Genomic DNA, 20,316 nt, shown 5'->3' on the forward strand with positions numbered 1-20,316 from the left:
CATTCCTGGAACTGTCACCTGGATGCTTGCCAGCAAGGCAGACAAGAGACCAGAGGCAAGCAGCCCAGATCTTTCCCAGGTCTTCTGTTTTCTCTTCAGTAAATAGGAGTGGAAAAAATCATGAGGGATGTCCAAGTGTTCCATGTGCAAAGACAAGAGTGAAATCCCACAGCTCTTTGTGACTTTGGCAGGCCTGGAGGTAATTTCCTAAGAAATAAGCTGCAGGAAGAAAGCATTACTTGGTAATCCTCTCCAAGGCTCAAGGGAAAACTTTTGATAACAAAAGCTTTTCAAAGTGCTTCATGCAATAAATGTTGAGCTTTGACCTGAGACTCCTTGAGCTCCCGCTGCAGTGATGGAGTGTGGTGAATCCAGGCCTTGGTGTCTGAGTCCAAGATGGAAGCCAGGTCACAGGAACACCTGTGCAAGAGTGGGGCTTGGGCTGCGGTTCCTCCGTCAGAATTGCCCAGCCACCCTAGGACAGACTCTAATAATGATACTTATGTGTTCTCCATGCAGTAATGCCTCATGGGAGGAAAGACGGTGACATTTTCTGGCTGAGAGCTGTAGGCTGGGTGACCTTGGGTTAGAACTTTACATGTGCCTATATTTTTTCCCCTTTTTCTTGAATATTTATTATTTCTTTTGTTCACTCGATCCATGACAGGTCATTTGCTCTGTCAGGTAAAGGCCATTAATAGCCAAGGTGAGTGAACTGTGACAAGGCCACACCAGAGGCCTATACTATTTATGTCTGTGCTAATCAGGGCCAGACAGGAAGGCTGAGGAACACCACTGTCTTTAGAGGTGACAACTGAGCCTTTGCATCAGTGCGTGTTTGTAAAAATCTTTATAGCATAAATCTGTGAAAGGTTAGTGCTTAGTTTCCTGGACATTGATGAACCACAGAAACTCCAGATATTCTGACCCAAGAAGAAATGTCAGATTCTAGGATAAAAGGCACTAACATTTTTCCTCTTTTAAAATTTAAAATGAAATTTAGTGCCATCTAGTAAGGAGTGTATATTTTTAGGTATTTTGAGGACATATAGGCAAAGTGATTTCAGAAATAATAGGATACATGGAAAGATGTAGAAGCTGAATCAAGTGGTGCCCTCAAGGGCACTAACTCTTAAAAAGGCATTAGTCAAGGCTATGGTTTTTCTTGTGGTCATGTATGGATGTGAGAGTTGGACTGTGAAGAAGGCTGAGCGCCGAAGAATTGATGCTTTTGAACTGTGGTGTTGGAGAAGACTCTTGAGAGTCCCTTGGACTGCAAGGAGATCCAACCAGTCCATCCTGAAGGAGATCAGCCCTGGGATTTCTTTGGAAGGAATGATGCTAAAGCTGAAACTCCAGTACTTTGGCCACCTCACGCAAAGAGTTGACTCATTGGAAAAGACTCTGATGCTGGGAGGGATTGGGGGCAGGAGGAGAAGGGGACGACAGAGGATGAGATGGCTGGATGGCATCACTGACTCGATGGACGTGAGTCTGAGTGAACTCCGGGAGTTGGTGATGGACAGGGAGGCCTGGCGTGCTGCGATTCATGGGGTCGCAAAGAGTCGGACACGACTGAGCAACTGAACTGAACTGAGCCTGGATTTCTCTTCCTGTTTTCTTTATAACCTATCAACCTACCACCACCAAGCTAAAGGAGCTTACAGCAAATTTGGAAAAGGCAACAAATCACAATGGGATCTTATTTATCAAAATTGCCCTAAGAGCAAAACAGTAAGCAGAACTTGAAATTTCCCAACACAGTGTTCATCCTTGTTTTGAAAGTAATGTCCTCGTTTAAGAAGAAAGGGGCTTTCATGTGTTTTTCATCACATTGGTTCATTTCTTAGCTTTCTGTCTGAGTTCTTACTCTCTTCTGTAGAATTCCAAACACGAGGAGCATTGTTCCTCTGGATCCAAAACCAGTTCCTTGACCTGAAAATATCATGAGAAACATTAGAAGACCACTAGCTCCCTGCTGGGGTCTCCATGTCCTGAGTCCACACTTCAGGCCCCAGTCTTTAAAAGCTGACTTGGCACATATGGGTAGCTTTCGTATAAAAGCATCACTTAAGTATCGATTCTCCTGCTGGGTGCATAGCATGTTGCTTAGCACACTGAGGGGACACCAAAAGATTAAATTCAGGGCGCTTACACTCTGGGGACAGTTGTGACTCATTCCAGGGTCACTGGGAACCCCTGACCAGGGAAATGATTCTCACTGGGGAGCATTTCCAACTCAGGTAATACGTGATGTTCATAGCCAGTCTGAATGGATTCATCCTGGATTCCTGGAAAGAGTCAAAGAAAATGCAGCGCCATCAGCTCACTCATTTCCCCAGAATGGGCTAGTCTACCAGGTTTTCTGTGAAGGAAGAAGTGCATCCTACCACACATATACACACACGCACGCGCACGCACACACACACATGCGCATGCACATGCACACACACACATGCACACACGCATGCTCCAGTTGTTGACCCCAAGCATGTGCTGCATATTCTCTCAGGGTCAGCTTGTGTCCCATCCTTTCCCCTCCTGTTGTTTCGTTGCTAAGTTGTGTCCCCTGATTCCTATCTTAATGGAGAGGTTTTTATGGCACAGCCTGAACTCACTCTCAGTAACTCATTCTTAGTAAACCATCTCTGTTGGAGTGAAAGGCTTGCTTTCCATGTATTTCCCCCTTTCAACATCAAATCAGAACGAAAGAAAAAAAATAGGACTGTTCTCCCACTGTTCTTCCAGTTAATCTTATATGACTGTCTCTTTCCTCCTGAACATGGGTCTCCCAAACCACTAGCTTTCCATCTCTACTCATATTTCTCCTTAAGAGATTTAACTGCAGCGGAGTATTTTTCAAATGGATGAACACTTAATGGGTTTGTATCTTTTTGACTTTCTAATATTTAAATATGCACTTGGATTACAAAGGCCTTCCTCATCTATCTTACTGGAATAGGTCCTACCCTCCTGTCCTCCTGGCCAACTTTTCTCTGTTTACACAGCCCCACTCATTTTTAAAATCTAGTTTTGTTTGTATGAATTTCTGATCTGTCCTCCCCTCTTGGGCTGTAAGCTCCACAAGGGAAGAAACACATCTGTCTTCCCTGTGTATCCCCAGCACCTAGCAAAGTGTCTACCATATAAGACATTCTTAATAAACATTTGTTGAATGGATAAATAAAGTAGAACATTCATAATTGATGTATCACTTAGCTAATTAAATTTAAATAAATTTAACAAACATAAGGATTTCCCTGGTAGCTGAATTGGTAAAGAATCTGCCTGCAGTGCAGGAGACCTGGGTTCAATCCCTGGGTCAGGAAGATCCCCTGGAGAAGGAAATGGCAACCCACTCCAGTATTCTTGCCTGGAGAATTCTATGACCAGAGGAGCCAGGCGGGCTACAGTCCATGAGGTCACAAGAGTCGGACACAACTTAGTGACTAAACGACCACCAACAAACATAAATAAATTTCCTTAGTTAATTAAAGGGGAAATACGAGGTAAAGGAGAGTGGATAGCATGCAATGCCAGATATGTCAGAATTGGGTTTTTTGGAGACTAGAGTAGAGTGTACCAGAGGTAACAGAGCTGACGAGTCAAACAAAGGTGCCCGTCATCATAAGGGCAAATGCCCACCACTGTCCAGGAGTCAGGGAGGCCAAGGGAGGACTTAGGGGAAGGGAGGGCAGATATGGGCCTGGTCAGTGCTTCATGCCAGTGAGATGGGCCGGCAGATAAACAACTAGACAAAATGACTGCTGCTTCACCCCCAGCCTCCAAATCTCACATAAGAATCCCTCTTGTGATCCACCCGATCCAAAAACATGCAGGAAGGGCAAGTGTGATGTAGTCTGGCCAAGTGAGCACATTAAAAAGCCACTATAACAGGCACTCACGATTGTTGAATGAATTAATGAACGAGCCGGCATGCAGCAAGAGGCCTTTGGCATCTGGCCTCACCAGAATGATCACTCCATGAGGGATGGGATTTTTGTTGATTTCATTCATCACTATATTCCTGACACCTTAGAATGATGCCTGGCCCGTGTGGGTGCTTAAGAAAATTTTGTGGAATGAATATTGAATGGTTCTGGTCCAAAGTCAAAGGGACTTGTGTGGAGTCATTAAAAGACACAACTGGATGAAAATTTTTCTTTGATACAGAGTGTGGGAAATGAATGAGGAGCCATTTTATACATTTAGCATAAATAAGCATGAAGTGAAACGAAGGGGAAACCATATTCCTTCTCTTACAACGTATCTCAAGGGAGCAAAATATAAAATCACCGTAGTGACAATGGAGCGTGTCATTGTAGTGACGGTGGAGCATATAATTATATATCAATTATACAGAAACTTGTCTACTGAGAGCCAAGAATCCTGGCTAAGGGGGAAGAGAGGGGAAAGGAAGGGTGGGTTAGAAGCATTTTATTCATGGCCTTCCTCCAGGTCCACGTGGGAAGGTACAAAGCAGAGTAAATCCTAGAAGGGGTCTTGAAACCTGTGAAACCTGACAGGCCATGGATGCCACAGGGCCAGAGCCTTTCAGTTACAACCAGACAGTACCCTGAGGCAGACTCCTGGAACTTAGTCCTGGAAGAGTTCAAGGTTTAGCTCAAATCTTCCACTTCTCTGTTGGAAGGTGTCTGTTGGAAGTTCTTGCATGAACTCTGATGCAATTGGAGTCTCTCTTTCACCTTTTTGTCTCCCTACCTCTCAATTTTTGTTTTGATCTCAATTTTATTTTAAAAGATATATGCTTCTCTATAACGCTTCTATAATTCTATACAGTATATTAGAAATACCAAATTGTAACCATGGTTCTCTCTGGCTGGTGGAATTGCTGGCTTTCATATACCTTTTTGTTTGTGCTTTCTTGTGTTTTCCACTTTTTTTAAACATGAATTACCTCTAAAATCACACACAAAAAAACAGTACAAAAGTACTTCTCAATATAATAAGTAAGGGTGGCTAGAGCAATGAAAAGGAGATATATTGTTTGTATGTTTTTAAAATAAATATTGCCAGCAGCATCTTATATCTCAGCATGAACAACTTGTAGATACTACTTCTAAGCTACAATGTCATTGGTAACTGAGACACCTGTGATGTATGAACAATTTGGTTCTTGTACTTGGTGCATGGATGTATGCTAAGTTGCTTCAGTCATGTCCAACTATTTGTGACCCTATAGACTGTATCCTGCCAGGCTCCTCTGTCCATGGGATTCTCCAGGCAAGAATACTGGAGTGGGTTGATCTCCAGGGGATCTTCCTGACTCAGGGATTGAACCCATGTCTCTTACGTCTCCTGCATTGGCAAGTGGGTTCTTTACCACCAACACCACCAGGGAAGATCACTTAGTACTGAATTTCTTCTAGATGTAGCACCCTGGGGAAGTTTATTATCAGTTAAATGTTGTTGGTTTTCAACTTGGTTTAGACTTTCTTTGATCTTTATCAGTTCAGTTCAGTTTCTCAGTCACATTCGACTCTTTTCGACCCATGGACATGCCAGTCTTCTGTGTCTATCACCAACTCCCAGAGCTTGCTCAAATTCATGTCCATCCAGTCAGTAATGCCATTTAACCATCTCACCTTCTGTCATCCCCTTCTCCTCCTGCCTTCAGTCTTTCCCAGAATTAGGGTCTTTTTGAATGAGTCAGCCCTTCGAATCAGGTGGCCAAAGTATTGGAGCTTCAGCTTCAGCATCAGTCCTTCCGATGAATAATCAGGATTGATTTCCTTTAGTACTGACTGGTTTGATCTTCTTGTAGTCCAAGGGACTCTCAAAAGTCTTCTGCATCATCACAGCTCAAAAGCATCAATTCTTTGGTGCTCAGCTTTCTTTATAATTCTCACATCCATACTTGACTACTGGAAAAACCATAGCTTTGATTAGATGGACCTTTGTCACAAAAATAATGTCTCTGCTTTATAATATTCTGTCTAGGTTGGTTATAGCTTTTCTTCCAAGGAGCAAGTGTCTTTTAATTTCATGGCTGCAGTCACCATCTGCAGTGATTTTGGAACCCCCCAAAATAAAGTCTCTCACTGTTTCCATTGTTTCTCCATCTATTTGCCATGAAGTGATGGGACTGGATGCCATGATCTTCATTTTTGAGAGGCTCTTCAGTTCCTCTTTGCTTTCTGCCATAGGGGTAGTATCATCTGCATATCTGAAGTTATTGTTATTTCTCCTGGCAATCTTGATTCCAGCTTGTGCTTCATCCAGCCCAGCGTTTCTCATGATGTACTCTGCATATAAGTTAAATAAGCAGGGTCACAATATACAGCTCTCAGCCACACACAGTCACATAGATATATAATTTATATATCAGTAAGAAACCCTCATTCTCAAATAATCAGTTCTTCAGTTTAGTGTAAGAACCCACCAGACCATTTGAGTCCTGCAAATAAACTAACCTGTGGAATTCTGGAATGTTCCCATTCTTGGTCAGTTACTTTGTACTGGAGAGACAGACCTTTATATTTACCAAGTGTCCACTAGATTGAGTGTGAAACAAATTCATAGGGGTAAGAGCGTGAAAACAGCACACAGAGGAAATTCTTCTGGTGTCAAAACAAACTCTGTGAGGACAAAATGTACTTGGAGTTTGACTCTATCTCTTCTGTCTCATGGTGGGTTATTGCAGTTCATCAGGAAAATAGTTTGGAGTTTGCAAAACCACAAGTCTGTGCTGCTTGGCTTTCTCACAGCTTCTTGGTGACTGTAAGATAGGTTTATAACTACACTCTGGATTGCACAACTATTATTATCCCCATCAGGGAAACAGTGCAGAAAAATAGAACCTGTGTTTGCATTGTCTATTTCATGTAAACAATTGCATTTTAAGAAAACAGCATATGCTATTTACCCATGACTAAGTCCTCTCCTGGTACTGAGGATCTGCAGCACATGGTTTCAAGATGGAGGCATCTTCCCCACCTGTATGCTCCACACCCTCTCCTTTCTCACTTCATAGCCTGTCCCTTTGGCTCTCTGGTCCCATGATGGGTGCATACATAGAAAAGAAAAGGGGACCCAGTGAGTCTTGGTGCTTCTGAGGAGGCCCATGGAAGGAAAAGTGCAGCCAGTGGACTTAAAGATGTGACCAGAGTTCTGTAGGGATCTAAGGATTTTCATGTTTCCTAAGTTAATGTGGGAGAAGGAAATGGCAACCCCCTCCAGTACTCTTGCCTGGAAAATTCCATGGATGGAGGAGCCTGGTAGGCTACAGTCCATGGGGTCGCAAAGAGTCAGACACGACTGAGTGACTTCACTTTCTTTCTTTCTATAGTTCCTTTGGGAGAAGGAAATGGCAACCCACTCCAGTGTTCTTGCCTGGAGAATCCCATGGACAGAGGGACCTGGTAGGCTGCAGTCTATGGGGTTGCAAAGAGTCGGCCACAACTAAGCAACTAACACACACACACACACACACACACACACGCTAATGTGACCTTTCTCTCACTTTCCTTTCTTACTCCCCCAGCCTATCTGGGGTCCTGTCTTCGTCCCACACTAGGTATCCACATCACAGTCATATGCCCACGTCACAGTCATAGAATGTTAAAGTGGCAAGAAAGGATGATCTTGATCTGGGCAGAGGAAGTTCCTTGCCAAGGTCAGCTACAAACTGATGACAAAGCTTGGCCTAGAACCTTCCAGTCTCGATTCACAGACCTGTGCTTTTTCCAGAAGCCCTAATGGGAAAAGGATTCTTTAACTGAGCTGTTAAGGAGATTCTCACAGATTCTTTTATTTTTCTTTACTTGACTGTGTCAGCTCTTAGTTGCAGCATGCAGAATCTTTCATTGCACGGGCCCCAAAGCATTTGAACTCAGTAGTTGTGGGTGTACAGGCTTACTTGCCCCAGGCATGAGGGATTTAGTTCCCCTAGCAGGGATTGAACCCATGTTCCTTGCGTTGGAAGGTGGATTCTTAACCACTGGACCACCAGGGAAGTCCCTCTCACAGATTCTTGACTGTAAATAATAATGGCCTGTCTAGATACCAAAAGTGAAATAAGATAAAATGGGATAAACCTTAGTTGGCTATAACATCGTTGAGAGGAGACTATGAATTCCCTCATCCCTGAGACTCTCAGGGATCTGAGTAGGGTCTAGTATCACCAAGAACAAGTTCAGTCACATGAATCCTTCTTCCTTCTGCCGTCCACCCAGTAACCATTCACAGCATGACTCATCTGTAACATGTTTAGCTATGGGTCTCTGTAAAATTCTAGATGCTCAGGAAAGGAAGAGGCCTTAAAGAGCATACAGAATAACCACATGTTTGGGTGTATAGGAAATCACATACGTTAGAAGGAGCTGCAGGTCTAAAGGCAGCCTCCTATGCCTGTGTCCACAGATCCCTGTGGGACTTAAAGATCTGGCAGTTTACTGGTTAGTTAATATTAACAGGTAGCTGTTAAGCCATGTATTTCAAGGCAGAATGTTCACTATGCCACTTGCATTATTCTATTTGGCAGTCTGCATTGCAGGGCTCCTATATAGTTGAGCTAGAAATCCCCTCTGCCCACTTATCCAGTTTTCTAATCTGAAGTCCTGTGGGGATCCCTCGGCTCTGCAGGATGTCCTAATGTAGCCATTTATCCCCTGAGCCATTTCCTTGGCCTATGCTGTCCCTGGACCAGAGATGTACTTTCTCCCAACCCCGCACAGATGCTGTGGGAGGCCTGGTACAGCGACCTGGGCTGGGCTGACCCCGCCACCCCATCTGCTCACAGGAACAGTACTTCCTTTGTACCATTGTTTGCTTTTTTATTTTTTGGTGTTTTTTTTTTTTTAACTTCTCCTTCTCCCCAGTTTCAAATCCAGTCCCTCAGGGCTTCAGTTGAAGCCATCCCTGCCCAAGCATATCCCCACACCACAATTTGTAATTATTCCCTAAGCAGGTCATGGATATCTTTTCAGATAACCCTCCTGAAGTGGGAAGGTCCTGAGAAATCCAGTCAGATGGAGGCACCAGCTCCTGGAAAATTGCACAGCTCTGAGTCCTGGCTAGTGGGAGAGGAGGGGAAGGGGTAAATTGGGTTGATGCCTAAATCTTCAGGCTGTCTGTGGGTGCTTTGGAGTGAGTTAGGGTGAATCTCAACGAAGTGAAATTCTCAAGCCGGGATAGTTATGATAACAAGAATGGCATCTCAAGCCAAACTGTAGAGAAAAAAGGCAGAGTGTGTGTGTGCATCCCTTAGGCTTGTGAGGTCAGACCCTCCTTCAGGCCCAGCAGACTTTCTTCAGGGGAGCCCGTCCTTGGCCCTTTTAAGAAAATCACTGGCCTTCTGGTCATGATCGAAACCTCCCTATTTGGAGCTCTTTTGTTTACATATTTTTCTTTTAAAAGTTGAGTTTGTTCTCCTAAATTTTTGTTGATCTAACTATATCAAAGCAGACCAGTCCAAAGACACAGAAGTTGCCAGGAAAGCAGACATTGGATCATTAAAGGCAAAATGTATTTAAGGCATGTTTACTTGAGAGTTCACGACACCAAAGATAAGAGGGTTTCTGGCTGACAGGTTAGCAGGCTTTTTCCCTAAAGACTAGGGCCCCCAGTAGTCCCAAGTACCCAGAGTGGTTCCTGCAAGGCTGAGCTAGGCACCTGAGATGCTAAGGGTCCCAGCTTTGTCCTTCTCTTGGGTATGGCTGGGGGAGGGGGAAGGTATGAGACCATGTGCAACCCCCAGATGGGCAGAACAGAGTTGCCCAGGGCCCTTCACAGCAGGATGCAGAGTTCCTGAGTCTTTAGGAGTTTGTGTCATTAATGGCCATGTTCAGCTTCTTCTACAAGGGCAACTGATTCAGGTGAGAGAGGCTGAGAAACATGTGACCAGAGCAACTTACTCAGAGGGGAAAGGAGCCAGAACAGTGAAGTCCTCAATGACAGGGATTTGACCTTTTTCATCTTGTCTTCCTGCTGCCTAGCAAAATGAGCAGTCTTTATGAAGTGCTCAGTAAGCATTTATTAAATTAATAAATGATTGACTTATGAGAACAGATCAAAGATTTAGGCCTGGGGTTGGGAAGACAGAAGGAAGTCAGTCTGAGGGGATTAGTCAGAAACCTCAAGGGAATCTTGGTGAGTCTCAGAATCTTTGACTCAATAGAGAATGTCCCTTTGATACAAGACCCATATCCAAATGCAGCTCCCACTAAGGCTGTGATGTCGTATGTCATGAGCTGATGACATGTGAACCTTCTCAGGGCAAATTAGATGGTGGCCTGAGGTAAGGCGTTGCCTCTGGGGAAGGAGAGAAAAGACGAAATAGAAATTTAGGAGGCTGGATGGAGGGAATTTGGAGACAAAGAATGTGGGGGTTGAAGAAAAGTGACTCAAAGGTAAAAATAATATAGAGGTAATACCTACATCACAGGGTTGCTGTTTGCAGTAGGTGCCTATTAGTTAGCGCCATTAGTTAGGGCGTCCCAGGCGGTGCTAGTGGTAAAGACCTTTCCTGCCAATGGAGGAAATGTAAGAGACATGAGTTCAATTCCTGGGTCAGGAAGATCCCCTGGAGGAGGGCATGGCAACCCACTCAAGTATTCTTGCCTGGACAATGCCAAGGACAGAGGGGCCTGGCAGGCTACAGTCCATGGGGTCACACAGAGTTGGACATGATTGAAGTGACTTAGCACAGATGTATGCACACCCTTATTTAGGTTCTTAATAAAAACAGCTTTCCTCCTCCTTCTCCACCTCCTCCTCGTCCTCATCCCTCTCCATAAAGGTAAGACTATCCCACCCGAAAACCTCAAGGTGCCCACCCCAGGGAGGCCCTACCAGTGGTCCGAATCTCATGACTGAAGGTCATGGACACACCCCTGCCTCTACTGGTCCCCACTGAACAGATAGAAATAAAAGTGTCTTCTCTCCAGGGCTGCACCAGAAAACCCTGAAAGCCATTCTCTCACAGTCAGAATGTCTTCTTTGTTCTTCTGAGACAGAACCAACATCTCTGTAAGGCACAAAGAGGGAGCTTGACTCAGAAGCCGAGCAGACACTATGGGCTGAGAGATGGCTGGACAGGGGCAGCTGGGGCTGAGCCCCCGATATTTCAGTGCTTGTCCTTGTGCAAACTACGACAGCGTACGAGAGACCTTTCTAAAACCCAAACTCGTGTATTTCCAAATGTCAGGTCCACATTCAGCCTCAGACCTCTCCAAACATACTCATCCTAAAGCTCTCCCAAAGTGTCAGGGAACTGAGAAGGACTGGACATGTGTCTGGCCACATTTCTGGTTCTTTCCCCCCAAACATTTTCATGCCATCATTTACTCAACAAACATTTACCACGCTCCTACTTTGCGCCAGGCACCATTCTGGAAGCTGGACCTTCAGAGAAATGAAGCCACATCCCTTCCCACATACAGCCTTGTAGGGAAGATGGGCAAACCACAGACCAGAATGCTGGGGGGCGGGTGTTAGAGAGGTGTTTTTAAAGCAGCCCTGGGAGCACAGAGAAGGCCACAGAGCACAGCCAGACTTTCAGATAAGACCTTCTGGAGGACCAGCAAGAGGTGACCAGTTGAAGAGGACAGGGAGGGCTTCCAGGTAAGGGAGAAGCAAGCAGGATGGTCAAAGGCAAGGAAGAACATGACTCAGTGGTTCTCACCTGTTGGGGGCCGGCGTGAGGCACTCCGCCCATGGCAAAGGTCATGAGGAAGGAGGCTCGACATACGCAAAGGCGGGATCGAGCCTCAGGAGTCCCCCTGGAAATCCTCGAGCATCTACCCCCATAACCAGAGCCTGCCTACTTTACTACTTTGTGCTCTCACCTACACCTCTGGCTTTACGGGGGGCTGTCCCCCACCACCTCTTTCGGAGAAGGAGTTAACTTAGAGCTCCAGTTAATAATAATTCCTGGGCGTGATAGGAGTGTTTTAACCTACAAACTCCTCTGAAGGTTCTCTAGCCTGCCTGACAGGCTTGTCCGGCCACATGTGATTGCTCACAGCCTCCCAACCGTGAGAGGCACGAGATGCTTTAAACCTTCTAAAAACAGGTTCTTTAGAAAAGTTAGAAAATTATTAGTATAAGTATAATGGGCTGATTAGAAATTGTATTGGTGAAGGGTTTTTTCATTTGTTGAGCCAATGTTTACTGCTAAGTCTCCACATCCCCTGCCCTTATACACATTAATGAATATATAGAAGAAATAAGTATTAACCTTTGATATAAATCACGTTAGACCTTAGGCTAAGTAAATTCTTTCCTTAACTAAAACCCACTACACCCTCTCCCTATAGGAATGTAACTTTATTTGGGTGGCGTCTGTTTTAAGAATAATCACCCCTGGAGAAATAAGTGTCCTGGTTGACTGACCGCTGTCACAAGGAGAGGGTCGTAAATTGTCAGCAGGCCCCCTGGCCAGAAGATGATGTAACACCCCTAAGACCTCTGTATACATTTGTATGAAGCACCTGACTTTGATAAAGGTCAGGACTGCTGACCCCGCGTGACTTTTGCATAACATCTCAGTGTATAAAAGTAGACCATGGAAAATAAAGAATTGGGATCAGTTCCTCGAAAGACTAGTCTCCCCATGTCTCTCTCTCTCTCACTCTGGTTGAGTCTCCATCTGGAGCGCGGAACCCACCATGCTTACTAATTATGCCTGGGCTTCTAAGATCCGACCGGGGAGGCCTCAGTGTCTCCTCTCCTTCGGGAGAACGGAAGGACGCCTGCGGCCTACGTAAGTGGTGCAAGCTTCTTGTCTTGAAGTTTTATTGGTCCCCCGCGTAAACCAAGCTACTCAGCCTCTTTTCTCCACTGAATTTTCCTACTGAGCTATCCTTATTCCATTACTCTTTATATCCTTAATTAACATTTAATTAAGCAGTTGTTCCCTGACCCTCGCCTATGCCGTCTCTCCTTCGAATACCCTGGATCAGCTGGGGCTGGACCCCGGCACTCACCTCCCTGCAGGTTGAAATCATCAGCAGAGTTTTCTGGGTTTTTTTTTTAAGTATAATTGATTTACAATGTTGTGTTATTTTCTGGTGTATAGCAAGGTGATTCAGATATATTCTTTTTCATATTCTTTCCCATATGGTATATTAGAGGATATTGAATATAGTTCTCTGTGCTTTATAGTAGGACCTTGTTGCTTGTCTATTTTATATGTAGTAGTACATATCTGTAGAAGGCAATGGCGACCCACTCTAGTACTCTTGCCTGGAAAACCCCATGGACGGAGAAGCCTGGTAGGCTGCAGTTTGTGGTGTCACGAAAAATCGGATACAACTGAGTGACTTCACTTTCACGCATTGGAGAAGGAAATGGCAACCCACTCCAGTGTTCTTGCCTGGAGAATCCTGGGGACAACGGAGCCTGGTGGGCTGCCGTCTCTGGGGTCGCACAGAGTCAGACACGACTGAAGCGACTTAGCAGCAGCAGCAGTACATATCTGTTAATTCCGGATGGTTCGGCCCCTCTACTTGAAGAAAATAGTATGTGAGAGCCTGGAGTTGGGCTCTCTCCCTCTGCCACCTAGGCCCCAGCTCATGTGTGATGCTCCATCACCTCCTATTCATTGACCTCTTTCACCTGCATTGGGGAATTGCCCTTCACTCCTCCAAACTCATTTGGACTTCATTAAAAGAAATAATTCTCTCTCAGAAGGCTTCCCTGGTGGCCCAGATGGTAAACAATCTGCCTGCAATGTTGGAGACCCAAGTTGAATCCCTGGGTCAGGAAGATCCCATCGAGTAGGAAATGGCAACCCACTCCAGTATTCTTGCCTGGAGAAGCCCATGGACAGAGGAGCTGTGGGCTATAGTCCTTGGGGTCACAAAGAGTCAGACACAACTGAGCAACTAACACTTTCACTTTTAGAAGGTATGTTAGTGGACACTCTGTCAAATCAAACGGGGATCCCATAGATCCTCTGGCATGTTCCTACCTGCTTTGTGTCATGGACCCACTGACAGTTTGGCAAAAATGCCCATGAATGCATAAAACAAAACAGGATCACAAAAGAATTCAGTGTTATTGAAATAGGATTCTGTCAACCTCCCATGGAGATCCTTAGATTCCATGTTATAAGCACCTGATAGTCAAACCCTGGACTGAAAGCTTGGTAGACTCTCCAAAGTCACCCAGCTAAGAAATAAGAGAGCTGAGGCAAGAACCCTGTTTTTCTATTCCTGAACCCATGCTCTGCTCATTAATCTATTTATTATCTTAGAAAATTGAACTCTTACTGTTTCTGCACTTAAAAACTGATGAATTTTAGTCCCACTGAAAGGCATGGAGATAGCCCCTCTGGGCCTGTATATATTCTTAAGAACTGGCCTCACTTTGTACTGGATTATAAAACTGGACAAAGATTGTTTCCCAGGAAACATCTGGAAAGTCTTAAGGCCACAATAACTTGACTGAGGATTCATCTAGAACACTGGTAACTGGTAGCATATGTCCCAGCTCCTGGAATTTGTTGGATGACTGTGCAGAAGGATGGACTAGCTGGATGGGTTCAATTCCTCTACTTTCAGGGTGCCTTTATCAAGGAGTCCAGAATACTAGTTACTGAGCCTGGTGTAGAAAACTCAGCCTCCTGCTTGACTTAACAAGTCTCAGGAATTAGTAAGCAGTTGGTGAGAATGTTGGAAGGTATTAACCACCCCACCCCCCAACCAATCTCCCAGTGAAACTTTCACCCCTTTCTTTGCTGGGGCAATAGATATAATGGGTAAAAGTATGGACTTGGAGTCCCACATTAGGTTTAAATTCTCACTTCATCCCTTAATATATTTTTTGAAACTTTTTGTTTGTTTGTTTTGGAGTATAGCCAATTAACAATGTTGTGATGATTTCAGGTAAACAACTTAGGGACTCAGCCATGTATATACATCAGTTCATCACTTTAGAAAAGTTACATGACCACCTTTTCCCACCTCAGTTTTTCCATCTCTCTGATAGGACTAATTCTGCCTTGCGGAGTGTGTAGTGGTTAGAGCTAATATAAGGACAGCACCATATAAGACCTAGTGTTGCCGTGTTCAGTTGTCAGGAGCTATAATTACAATTAGTTCTAGGTTGAACCCCGCACCTTCCCCATTCTGTCCCTTAATGAATGAAGCAGGTATTAAGGCATGTGTCATTAGCAGAATGACTGGGCTCAAAGAAGTACATTTACCATGATCAGAGCAGGCCTATTTAGCTTCTCCAACAGATCTCAGTAAGATAAGTGACTTGATCACAGACACATGGAGAGAAAGCCCCACATCTTTTTTCCACCAGATCCAAACACCTCCCTATATCTGGTTGCCTCCCCTCTGCCTCCCCTTCTGTTTCTGTGAACCCAGATCCCTTGTTCCTCTCAAAAGTCAGCCTCTTTACTGTCTCTGGATCCCACACCACTTTGCTGCTCAGGATTGCTCTTGCAGTCTCCCCTTCTCTTACATAGTCAGTAATCCTCTTTTGTGGAAGCGTCCTCATGGGCATGCCCTGAGCACCTCCCTCAAACTCCATGTCTCCCTTCAGCTAACTCATTTCTCTACTTTCCTTCAAAAATGAGTTGCAATTTCCACGTCCCTTCCTTAACACACTCAAAGTGGGTTTCTATTCCCATTATCCGGAGATTGCTGCTGTCAAGGTAATCAGTGAACTCCATCTGATAAATCCAGGGGCCACTTCTTCATTCTTATCTCTTTTGAACTTTCAGCACACTTGATTATTTTTCCTTGAAACATTTTCTTCCCTCGGCTCTTTTCTTCCCTTGGCTCAGGACAGGATAGACCACCATCTTCTTTCACTTCTGTCTCCTTTATTAGCTCCTTCTCCTCTTCTCAGTCTCTCTAGGTTAGAGGGTAGCAGGGATCTGTCCTGAGCATCCTTTACTCCCATTTCTGTGTGCTCTCTAACCCCATCAACTCTGAAGACCATCTATATGCTTATGATTCCAAAATTTCTGCCTCTAGCCATGACTTTTTCCTAAACATGACTTGAGTGTCCAACTGCCTTCTTCACATTCCCACATGGATATCTCACCAGCGACTCAGATATAATTTACCCATGAAGAACTCCAGTTTTCCTCCCACACTTGCTCCTTCCTCAGTTCCTAGTCTTAGTCATCAGCATGAGTGTTCACCCAGTTGTTCAACCTGTAAATCTAGGAGTCAGCCTTGATTCCTTTCTTTCTTCATCATCTTCATCCAGTGGATTGGCAAGTCTTGTCCACTTTATGTCCAAAACATATTCCAGATTCATCCGCTTCTCTCCATTTTCATTAAAGTCACTGAGATCCAAGCCACCATTACCTCAATGACCACACTAGCTTTCCAGCTGATCTACCTGGAACCACTCTACAATCCATTCTTGACAAGGTAGCCGGAATAATCTTGTCACCCTCCTGCAGAAAACCTTCCCGTGGTTTCCCATTGTACTTGAAATAAAGTCCAAATTCCTTAAAGCAAGATGTTACATGGCTTCTGCCTACCTCTTCAAAGTCATTTCAAATCACTTTCCACTCATCTCTCCACTCAAGCAATACTGGTCTTTTTGTCCCATGAAAACCCGAAATCTGTTTCCACCTTAGGACTTTTGCACTGGGTGTTCATCCTGGAATGCTCTTCCTCAGGATCCTTGAATGACTGTTTCCTTTTTATATTAGTGACTCACACTTCAGCTGAAATGTCAGTACTCAGAGACGCCCTTCCTGACCTCAAAACTGAGGTAGCCCATCCAGTCATTCGCTATGACATCAACCTATTCTCTCATATATGTTTTCCTCTCTGTGTGTCTGACTCTTTTCTGGATGGTAAGTCCCAGAAGAGCTAGGATCTTGTCATCATTACATCTGCAGGACTTAGAACAGTGCCTGAACACAGAAGTGCTTGATATTTGTTGAAAGTGTGAATGAGTAGATAACTGAGTTAGTAACAGAGTGAAGACCAGTACCAGGCCTCCTGCCTTCCAGTTCTGTGGTCCTCTCCCTGTGCCATGTCAAGCTGCAATTTTCACCAGTTTGATTGTTTTCTTGCTGTTTAGCAGATGCTTGGCATCCTTCAATTCACAACTGGGTCCAGCTCCTAGTGATAAAGGAAATAGCCACAAAGGAACAGGAAGGAAAGAGGGCATCTGAATAAATCAGGAGGCATGTGGTCATCCCCACAAATAATGAGAATTAAACATTCAATCATCCAGTAACATTTAGTAAGCACTTATTATGTGCCAGGCATTATGCAATTTACCAGGGACAAAAAGACAAACCTACCCTGAAGGATGTGCTAGTCTCCAGAAGGAGATGGTGGGCCTTGTGGTGATGTCTGCATGGTGTGATGGGCTTGAGAACGAAGTAACACGTGCTGTGGAAACACAAAGCAGAGAATTAGGACCATAACACCGAGTGGGCAAGAATTCAGGAGCACAGCCAGAGAGTGGAATTTTTGAACTATCTTAAGGAGTGAATACCTGTAATCGACAACTCATAGTTTATGCTTTCACATGAAAAGAACAGTTGTTTTTTCCCTTCATTTTAACTGACAAAAGAAAAATCACATTAGGAAAACATTCAGGATGACTCTGGCAGTTGAAATAACCATTTATTAATAAATAGATAAATTTCCATCAGGGAAATTTTCTTTTTTAAAGATGGGATAGTTCTCTGTTTCTTGCTATGAAAAGTCCACCGAAACAATTTCATCTTCCTTGAGGGTCTTATGGTGAAAACACTGAAGCAATTACCTATATGATGAAAGATTACCCAGCTGAAGAACTACTTCCCTATTAAACCACAGGCCATCTCCTTGAAAAAAAAAAAAAAAGTGCTGTCAGGTAAAGACAAGGTTTTAGAGCAAATGAGAGAATGAAGTAGATCTATGTGAATTGATATCAACAGACATTATTCAATGAAAATAAGAAAGTTTTGGAACACTGGTTATTCTTGATATTATTGTTATTATGTTGGGATTTGTCTATGACTTCCTAGAAGAATAAATGCAAATATAACAATCTCTGAGGTGTGGGATTATGAGACACTTAAACTTTCTGAGGCCTACATTTGGTACTAATTTAATTGTTTACAACAATGTGTGCTATTTTGGAAAAAGTAAAGATCTTTTAGAACACCGGTCTGATTGGTTTTATGATGCTTAAGAACTTGTGCTTGGCTCTATGTTCCAGAAACATATAAAAAGAGGATTTCCCTAAATTATATCACTTGCCAACATTTACAGAAGAAAATAAACTGAGACCCAGAAAGATGATGTGATTTTTCTCATACTGTGACTCCTAGTACCTTCAGCTCCACAGTTCTTGATTTTGTGCTGAGCATTAAAATATATAAGTATATCAGTCTTAACTTACATATTTGGAACTTTAGCAACATTGCTTTGTGGAAAAGTGTGTGATTATTTAGTGTAATAGTTATACACCAGTAGTACTTTGCCCAGAAAACAATTTAGCTAGAAGTCTCTTGAATATTACTTCTAGTTTCTTCTACATATCTTAGAATACTCAGTGAGTTTTTTGAATAGATAGGCCGCTTCCATTCAGTTCTTAAGTAGTTATTGAGCACTTAAGCTATCTGTGCTGTGCTGTGCTTAGTTGCCCAATTCTTCACGATTCCCTGGACAATAGCCTATCTGGCTCCTCTGTCCATGGGATTTCCCTGGCAAGAATACTGGAGTGGGTTGCCATGCCCTCCTCTAGGGGATCTTCCCAACCCAGGAATCAAACCCAGGTCTCCTGCACTGCAGGCAGATTCTTCACCATCTGAGTTACCAGGGAAGCCCAAAAATACTGGATTGAGTAGTTTATCCCCTCTCCAGGAGATTTTCCCAAACCAGGAATCAAACTGGGGTCTCCTGCACTGCAGGCAGATTTTTACCAGCTGAGCTACCAGGAAGCCCTTAAGATATCTAGCCACTAGCAATGAGACAAATTCTCTGCATTCGTGGAACTTAGCTCCCACTGAGAGAAACACAATAAGCAGAAGAAGACAAAAATAAAGGATATAATTTCAGGTAAAGATATAGTAAGGATGTGATGAACCAAGTAAAATGATAGTGACAAGAGTGCTATTTTTGAAAGGTCAGGAAGGCCTTTAAAGGAAGTGACATTAGATCAGAGACCTGAAGCGAGGGAGGCGGCCACTCAGAGTTCTGAGTGAAAAGCATTAAGGAGTACAGTCAGAGTCACTGCCCCGAACAGAAAGAATTCCTTCTTTTCCTTAAAAAGTAAATATCTCAAAGAAAGAGCTTTTAAAGTTTGGTATGTTATGGTTTCACTCTTGTGATATGGTGATAATGTTTATAAGCCCTAGTGCTGTAAATTTCTCTCTATTGCTTACAAATTTGAGAATGAATTTTGTTTAGGAATGTAAGTCTGTTATAAAAGTACTGTCTTATCTAAATGCCACCTTCTGCCAAATGTGATATATAGATAGATAGATGCAATGGAATATTACTCAGCCATAAAAAAGAATGAAATAATGCCATTTGTAGCAACATGGATGGACCTAGAGATTATCATAGAAAGTAAGAAAGTCAGAAAGAGAAACAAATACCGTATGATATCACTTATATGTGGAATCTAAAGTACAACATCAGTGAATTTATCTATGAAACAGAAATGGATTCACAGACATGGAGAACAGACTTGTGTTTGCCAAGGAGGAGGAAAGGTGGAAGGAGAGAAGGATTGGGAGTTTGGGATTAGCAGATGCAAACGATTACATATAGAATGAATAAGCAACAAGGTCCTACTGTACAGCGAGGGAAACTACATTCAACATCCTGTAATAAGCCATAATGGAAAAGAATATGAAAAGGAATATATATGTGTAACTGAGCCACCTTGCTGTACAGCAGCAATTAATACAACGTTGCGAATCAACTATACTTCAATGAAACAATAAAAGAAAACCCTCTGTATATTCACAAAGGCATAGAATCCAATTCCTAAGAAAGAATCATTCCAAAGCTGGTTATTCCAAAGAGAGAGAAGCCCAACCGAAAGTGCCCCAGGGCTTACAACTGCACTTTCCCCCTCCCCCGCCCCCATTCCCTCTCTCACCCCGAGCAGAACAGACTGCCTAGAATTTGTAGCTGGGAGGGTCATCCAAGGCACAGAGAGAGGAACTGCAGAAGAAGTCTTCGGCGTTCTCAGCTTTTAGCCCTACACACCTATCTCTGGTGGAGATAGAAATGACAAGTCTGTCCTTCACAGTGGGGAGACTGAAGCTCTGAGGAGTGGGTGGCTTGCCCAGGATCACATAGAAAGCCAACGCTCTTTCCTAACCTTCACTCTGTGGCTAGTGTCACATTCCAGGCCAGGGACCAC

The 20,316-nt window shown here is 43.7% G+C and overlaps 1 long non-coding RNA gene across 1 annotated transcript; it reads right to left on the reverse strand.

Annotated features, from left to right (window-relative positions):
• Positions 1 to 1,152: 1,152 nt before the first annotated feature.
• On the reverse strand, positions 1,153 to 20,201 carry LOC129643689 (uncharacterized). The gene is made up of 4 exons (XR_008710427.1): positions 20,050 to 20,201; positions 17,249 to 17,339; positions 16,933 to 17,063; positions 1,153 to 1,935 (listed from the first exon to the last, which is right to left on the reverse strand). It is a non-coding gene; the product is annotated as an uncharacterized LOC129643689 (long non-coding RNA).
• Between the last annotated feature and the right edge of the window lie 115 nt (positions 20,202 to 20,316).

This window comes from Bubalus kerabau, chromosome 2 (genome assembly GCF_029407905.1).
Source record: "Bubalus kerabau isolate K-KA32 ecotype Philippines breed swamp buffalo chromosome 2, PCC_UOA_SB_1v2, whole genome shotgun sequence".
In the NCBI taxonomy this organism is placed as follows: Eukaryota; Metazoa; Chordata; class Mammalia; order Artiodactyla; family Bovidae; genus Bubalus; species Bubalus kerabau.